Below are 8837 nucleotides of genomic sequence, written 5' to 3'. Positions count from 1 at the left end.
AGTGACTGCGGTCAAACCATTAACAACCTTTAGGTTTTTGGTTTGTCAGCAGGTGCTCTTATTGAGGGCTTCCTCTATGCTGGAAAATGGCTGCTGCTACATGTGAGTGTTTCTACTCCTGTCTGGAAAAACAAGAAATAGATCAAATAACTTTCCTCTTTAATAATGAAAAAGCACAAAACGCAGAACACAGAGATTTAATGAGTTAAGACCAGCACATGACTGCCTTCCCTATGACACAGGTTGATCAGTTTACATGTCAAAGTTTAATATGGATCTAAACCAGCTTGAGGCCTTTAGAAACTGCTGTAACAAATTCAGAGCCCAGAAGAAATTAGTTTAAAAGGTTTCTCTTTTATTCCTCAGTGTAATGTTTGGATTTTTCTCCCTCAGTTTCCTTAAATCGGTACGTTAGTAATTTTACTCTCAGCCCTGGATTTAAATGTTAGATTATCTTAAACAGGAAAGGCTGATTTCCATTTTCTTAAGACAGATAACGGCAACAATATTCTAAAGGAATCCGTAGGATTTTCAGGCTTCTTTGCTGTTTTTTTTCTCACAGATATGTATTGTGTTTGATGATGGTGATGTTGCCTTCTTTTTTTCACCAGAGCAGCTGGTGCATGTCCATCTGAGACTTCAAGCTGCAGAATTTTAGGTTAATGTGCAACCTCATCATTAGGATTGCATGTTTTCTATCACATGTTAAATGTCTGCATCCCTCTGGGGTTCATAGCACTTTGGTCAAGTTGATGTTCTGGATATCTGTGCAACTATGGCAGAGCTGTTTGTTTGTCCACTGTTGCCTTTTGTAGACATTCCTTCTCTGAATCTTAAAAGATCTGAAGATCATTAAAGTTAACACAAAAACACAAAACTAAATTAAAAATTATATCAGTACTTTGATCAGTATTAAGTTTAGAACACTGAAAAAACAAAACAAATGGAGCATTTTTAAAAGTTTACACAAATGAGCAATTATTACTTCACAAATCCAAATTATAATTTAATATATAATTTTTCAGTAATTGAATTTCGATTTTCTACAACCTGTTTTAGAGCCTTGGAAGATTTATTCACATTTATGATTGAAGCGTTAGAAATTATTAACTCCGCTTTATGCCTCACATTTATAATATAAAGGGATTCAATCAGAGTGGAGACATTTTTGTTGCTTATTTCCTTTTAGGTCATCATTAAAGACTCCTGGAAAAAATAAAGAGTTTAGGCTGTACTTACCTCAAGGTTCAGGCGTGGATGTAATATTTGAGAACAATTCAAAGTTTGTGGTTTTTATGTTTCGCATACAAACCGTTTTGAGGGAGTATTTTGATCATGTTTTTGCCTTGTTTTAACCACCAGTGTCCTTAATATTTTTTTGCTTCATTTATTCAGTCCATTAATGTATTGTAATTCCCAACTACACATGAAACGGTAACTAGATTGACAAATTAACCAAACAAATTAAAATAAGATTTTTTTTTTCTACTTTTAACAGCTGCCAAAAGGCCTCTTTCTAGAACAAATTCAGCTTTACTTGTGACATTCCTAAGCTTTTCCAGCATTTCAGACATATCTACTTTTCATCTAGCTCAAAGAAAGTGAATAGAAATAAAATAAGGGACGAGTATATTTTTGTTACATAGGTTTAGAGCTGACACAGGCAGAAAGGTGGAAGCCTTTAGTTACTGTGAGTAAAACAAGCTTCTCAGGTCATCAAACTCCTCAGGGGTGTAAATAATGACAATGAGAACCTGCTGTAGATGTTTAGAGACGTTCCACAGACTGAATGAGAAGCATTCAGCTGTGTGAGCGCTAGCATTTCAGCTTTGCTGTTAGTTAAATGAGGGAATCCCTTCAGCTGAATGCTGTAATTAACTGAGCTTCTTCTTTGGATGCCATCATTTTCTGTAATAAGACACATTTTTTTGTGTTGCAAGCTAAAGGGATTCTTATTTCATCCTGTGGTTTTACACTGAATGCACTGCTTCCTTTTTCTGATCATCATTCAATTTTTTTGTGACTGTACAGGAAAAAGGACAAATCCTGAAAATATTCTCATTAGTATTACTGAATTAGATGAAAAACCTGTTGAGTTCTGCTCAAACGCTTACAAAAAAAACAGTCTAAATCACTGGAGAAAACCGACAGAAGGCTAACGTTGCTGAAGTGAAATACGTTGAAGCTAATGTTCCTTTCTGTTTTATTGTCTGAAACTTTCAAAACGGCAAACAACAAAGTCATCAGATTTTCCTGAGCCAGAATCTGCTGCTCCACTGTTCTAATTGTTTTTAAAAGGTTTACAGTAACGGTAAACCTTTAATGTGTGGAAAAGGAAAATGTGTTTTATTAAGTGCTGATTATGGGTAGTTTGATTTCTGTTATTTAAATTATTTACATACTTTAGGTTTAAAATTGAAATCGATATAATTTACAAAGTGTAAATCCTACTAAAATTCTTTCTCCAGTCTTACCACTGTTCAGATTTTCTTTATACCTATTTAATATCATTGAAATAAAGACTAAATTGTGGATAGATGTACGATTTATTAAGACATAGACCTCTAAAAGCTTTATATTTTAGCAGTGCTCCTGGCATCTATTATAAGACAGATTTAACATGGATACATCAAAGTGTTTTGGAAGTCATTGCCTTTTGGGTTCTAAATACAAGACTGTTTGTCTGCATGTGAGTTTACTCGTCACTCTCCAAGGTGCATGTGCCTTAACACACAGCATGCAGTACAAGTCAAGAATATGTTGCGATCAGTGGTATTTGGTTTGTGTTTTTTTGTTTGCTTCTTTAATAAAGAGAATAAACTAAAGTCGCTGTTTGGCCTCTTTCTTTGCCTCTTATGAACATTTATACATTATCTGTAATGGATCATTGGTCAAAATATCTGTGGATGAAGTTTTTTTTTTTTTTTTATCACTTTGTTGTCATAGTTAAAACTAGCAGGTTTAAACAGCCATTGTTTATAAATATGCGGTACCATTACAATCCTCAGTTTGTTCTTGAAACAGGTTAACATGTGTTAACATATGTTCTCCAAACGTTAAAGTTTATTTTGTTAATAACTGGAATCCACACAATCAGATATATTCGTTTATTGCCAGGTTTGTAAAGCCTCATGAGAGCCACTCAGAATTTACCATGCCGTTCCCATATATGCATATTTAAATGTTTTGGTCTTTGTTTTTGTTGTGTTGGGTTGCTGTGAGAAACATGGGTTTAATTTTTGAGATGATTTTGGTGGGGGGGACTAATAAAGTGAGGTAATATACGGTAAGTATTTTGAATGTGAGTTAATTGAAATAATGCATAATGGACAGTTTTTTTTTTAGGAGGTAATAAAATAGGAGAAAAGAATACAAGACAGAGAAAGTCAAGGAACCCAATAACATTAAATATATTATGGGATATCTTTGTTTATGTTTCTTGTATTTCTGTGTGAAGAACTTAAATAATGACAAAGCGCAGGTTGCAGTTGATGAGAGCAAGATACACCCAAGAACTAATTTACTTTCTAAAACTACTTAAGGTTGCTGAGAGGATCATTGCAGGTTGGTTGTCCATTCCACATGTGTTGTATGGCTCTGGAAGAGGCTTACAAATGTGTCCTCTAAACCAGAGGTTGCAGCAGGAGTAACTGGTGCAATGGAAGCCTTTAAGAAGCATGCAGGGTTTTTTTTGTTTTGTTTTGTTTTTTGTTGGTTTTAATGATCAAACCAAAGGCTGTGCCTCTATTCCTTGAACTAAGATTCTCCCATGTGCATTTTTGACTATGCCAGGGTGGCCCATTGCTATCTTTTATATTGGTAGCAACAGTCAGGATGTGGAGAGGATGTTCTTTATCGCATGCTGTTGTTGGCATCTTTAAACCATTAAAAATGAAATAATCTAGTTCTTTATCACCAGCTATAATTTAGGAGACACAGGCTGATAGGAGCATCATTTGACATAATACAAACATTACTTTGCTCTGTAACAGGGCGAACAGATCTCTATCCTGATCTCTAAAGATCCTCATTTAATAGTCTGTTCAAATTCCAACATTCCTTCAAGGTTAGAAAGTCTGGATTATGACTAGAATGCCATACATCAGCACCATGCAGCTAAAATTAGCTTCCCATGTAGGGTCCCTGGACTCACCATTACAGACAAAGTGAGGATCTCCGTCATCTAGGGAAAGGTTGATGTAGAGCAGTGTTTTCCATGTCTGCTCCGGCACGTTTTCCAGCTTCAGTACAGCTAATTTCCATAGGTGGGGGTTTACCAGACTTTGCTAAACTGCAGGCATCTTAAACAGGTATGTTAAAGCAGAGAAACATCTAAAAACTGCAGGTTAGTGTGCCAGTAACCTCTAATCTCTGCATAGAAGAGGACAGTGGATAGAAGACTTTTTTTGTGTCCTTAATGTTTCAGATATTTCAACTAAATTCAATAAAAGAAACTTGTTACCATGCATTTGCAGAGGTTCATGATGTACTGGAGAGGCATTTTAATCTCCAAAGGACTGAAGATGGAAACTCATGAATCCACTATAGAATAACAACTGGAAGCATATTTATGTCTTTGCATATATGAAGATTTTAGTTCTCTGCCCTCACTTTAGCTCCACTTTGAACAGCAGACAGAGCGACTGAGCTCAATATCCCCTTCATTTTCTAAAAGCCTTTTCTTGTCCCATCAACAAAACCTTTGAGGCACTTCGATGTCCCGTTTTCGTTACCCTTCACTATGGTGAGAGTTACATCTGCCAAAATAGCTGAAATGAATATTTAATCAGCTGACAACAAATATCATCTCACTCTCCTTTGCGGTCTACAGGCCCGCTGGTTCTCGGTACCTTAATTAGATAAATGTGTGTGCTTGCAGAGGACAAACACTTGTGTCTGAGAAAGTCTTGTTTATAAGAGCAATTTGCAATGTTGTCCTGACATTTACTGGGGAACATTTGTTCATTAAGATTAATGTAACATCTGCGTCATATTTCTATTAGAGTGTCTTCATTCAACACTAAGGGCATTTAGCTGAATACCTTCCAGTAACGCCACATCAGCTGATTAAAAAAATACAAAACAGAGAGATAAATATTTAAAGAGATGCAATCAGATTACAATTTTGGTTCAATTTTCAAATTTAGAACCTTAATAGAGATAAAATTTCCTGTTTTGTACTTTAATGATATAAACAAAAATGCTCTAAATTAAATTAAACTTTACACTTTTGACAGTTATATACTCCCAGTTCAAAAACTGCCACTTCATTTTTTTTTTATCATTATATTAAAATAATAAAACATAAAAAAGTAAATGCATAAGTAATATTGAAACAGAATTTACTACAAATTCATCATGATTGAAATAAATGATCAACTAAGTAGTGGATTGATTCTTAACTTTCTGTGTTGTCAGTCATTGTAGCAGCAGTCATTTACCTGCTGGGATTCCCTTTGTGTGGCCCTCTGCTGCTGTAGCCCATCCGCCTCGAGGTTTAATGTGTTGCTTATCCATCCTTGCTGCGTACCTTGCCACTTTTCATTATTCTAAATGTTCCGAGTCACATTTTTGGATTAAAATAAAACCTGTTTTAATTTTTTTTATTTTACAATATTTTCCTGATAAAATCAATTATGTTGATGACTCATTAAATGGGGGATCCCTGATGTTCCTAAGGAAACAGAAATGTACAATAACTTTTCATTTCAGTTTATTAATATAACGCCAATTCACAACACGTGTCATCTGAGGGCCTTTTAAATTCAACCAGATCATACAGTCAAATTGATTAAAAGTTTTCTATCTGAGGAAAACCAGTTGATTTGATCGACTCATTGACTCGAAAGCAATCCCTCACAAAAAGCATGCATTCAGCGATGGTGGAGAGGAAAAACTCTCTTTTAACAGGAAGAAACTTCCAGCAGAACCAGGCTCAGGGTGAGCAGCCATCTGCCGAGGCCAACTGGGGTTCATGGAGACAGAAGTGGACATAACTAGTTTCAAGTTGTTGTTAGTTACAGAATTCGTGGAATTGAGGAGGAATAACAAAGATCTGCCCCTTTAATTTTTAGGGGATACAAAAAATTATGCACTCCTGTTAGAAAATTAAGCTGTTTTTTTGAACAAATGAAACCCTAACCTTTCCATATTGTTTCACACCATTTTTCTTTTAAATAATGCACTGTTCTCGAGTCTTATCATAGATGAAGAACCATTTGTTGCATCTTGATGCCTTGGGGCAGATAACTTTTTTTATTATTCTTAGGTGGAATAGGTGTCTGCTGATTTATAACTACATGCTGTGAACCTGATAAAGGTCCTTGCCTTGACGCATGAACTGAGGAAAACTAAGTTCATTTTTTTAGTTTTCAAGCAAATAGAGATATATAAACAAATCCCTTTAATGATAAGAGGTTTTCTGTGACTAGAAGAAAATTTGCAATCATCGACCCTACAGACAGAAGTCTAGGTTAAACTGGTTTTAAGTTAAAGTATCAAAATATTCAGTAGTCAGTGACTTTAATCTGTTTAGTTTGATGTCATTTTGACACCTAAACATCAGATCCAGTTATTTTATCAAAGCAGCACATCAAACGATATGATTAGAACACGGCTCCCTTCCTCCTCACTGTTTCTGAGCGAACAGAACCGTTTGCCTCGGCTCACCACAGGAGACAGTCTGGCTTTTTAGTCTTCTCTCTCCTGTTAAAGACCTGCTGAAAGTTGTGTCCTGTTCAATCATCCATTAACTGAAACATAACCTTAGAAACATAGGGGCCATAATTTGATTGCTGCTTTTTAGGCTGACCCAGCTTTCATCTTGCAGTCTTTCAGACATGCATTTGTCTTTGAGAATGGATTTAGTAGAGTGAAATTTGTGAGTTAAAAGGGGTTAAAGGACCCCTGGACAATAATAACCTGCAGCACAGTATCATTCCAATGCTTTCCTAGATTTTTAAGATTAAACTCCAAAAGGTCATTCCCTCTTATGCTTTCAGGCTTTGGGACGTTGCCCAATGGATATTAAACCTATTTTTCTTTGAATAGGCGAAGCAAGTTTCCAGAATCCTTTTACTATGAAACTGGAACATTGGTCAGGATGTGTTTTTTTTTGTTTTGTTTTTTTTTTTTTACTAATGTGTACTATATGGTTTTACATATATAGTGTTTCTTATTTATCTGTGTTTATAGATTTTGTAATCTATTTATTTTTTTTTGGTTCAGAAAGCCTAACCAGGTATGCTAGCCTTCAGGTAGAAGCCCTGTGTAAGATGCAACTTTTGCCTTTGGGTGACACTATTTATTTGTTCTTTCCCTAAAAAATTAAATAACTCTATTTTTTTCTGAGCATGATCTAGAAAAATGATGAAAATCAAATTACTTTACGCTCCACTGCACACAAAGTGTTTAAAGGAAAATAAGGAAAATGCTTTTTTTTTTATGTATTATTACATTTTAATTTGATATGCCTTATACAAAAATGATTGTGTAGAATATAATAGATTTTAACTTTGGGTAGTTAATGTCAGAGGTATAATTTTGGACCTCCGATCTGCAACTTGTTTGGTACCTACTGCGCAGGCGGTGGTTACTCTGTGTGACTTCATTCAGATGACCCCGTTTTAACCCACCTCCAGCCCTTCCTCCACCATCAATGCTTAAAACTTCATCAGAGTTTCATTATTCCTGGACTCTTACTTCATTCCGTGTCTCATTTTAACCGGTCCGGCAGAAGACCAAATAAAAATAAAGAAGAATGACTGTAACAAATAAAGGCAAACATTCTGCAGAATATTATAATATATAATATAATATAATAATATATATAATAAGTGAGAGAGGAAGGACGCATCCACTCTGGAATAAGTTTGGTCCAAGTTTTACAGTTAGAGAGAGTTACAGTCTTATCATTTTGCTGCCTCCATTGATTCACCAAGCTAAAATCCCACTGATGCTGTATTCTCTTCACCTGCCAAAGTTAAATAAATCAACAGAAGAAGAACAATCATGAAAATTTTATTGAAATGAAGACTACAACTTTCTCCCAGGCTTGTCCATGAGCAGCTGCCACGTTAGGCTAAAAGGGAAGCTTGGCATAAGGAAGAGAGAGCACATTGAGGAGTAAAGCATCACCACTACATGACCTCATACCCTAAAAAAAGCTGCTCTCTTACAGTGATAATCTGCTGTAGTGAAAAAAGAGCTGCTGTGTTTAATCTCAGAGGTAGTTTCACAAAAAGCATGCTGCAAACTCTTCAATAAAATTACATGAATTAGAAAAGAAATCCTCATACCTCTGTTTAGCAATGAATGCACAAAACAGTAATAAAGATACTACACTGCAGAAAAAAGGACAATAATGTAAACAAAGATGTTCTTCCATGCAAATGTAATTGCAGATCATGTTCTCAATGATTATTTTGTGTCATCCTTTGTCTTCAACTGTTTTTTTTCAAGTTGTACGCTGTGCTGCACTGTTGTTAAATTCATGTGTGTGTTTCATGTCAATAAACAGAATACAAACAATGTCAACATTTTCTTAAAAGTATTCGACAGAGATATCTGAAACACTTAGAAAAGTGACAATGTTTGACTGTTTTACTGTTATTTCCTATTAAATGTTGCCACAGTTATAAGGAAAATGCATTAAGTGTCAGTAAATACATGCCTAATACATGCCAGATATCTGTCGGTGTCAAACACCTTTTGGTGGAGGCTGTATGATGAGTTGTCTAACATCTTCATCTTTAAAAGGAAAATAAGGCTTATTGATGGAGGATAACTCCTGCCCCAGACTGAGAAACGTTTATCATGAAGTACCACGATAGAGGATA

This window comes from Cyprinodon variegatus, unplaced genomic scaffold, assembly GCF_000732505.1.
Source record: "Cyprinodon variegatus isolate N-32 unplaced genomic scaffold, C_variegatus-1.0 Scaffold947, whole genome shotgun sequence".
Lineage (NCBI taxonomy): Eukaryota > Metazoa > Chordata > Actinopteri > Cyprinodontiformes > Cyprinodontidae > Cyprinodon > Cyprinodon variegatus.
Note: the sequence above shows the minus strand (reverse complement) of the source record.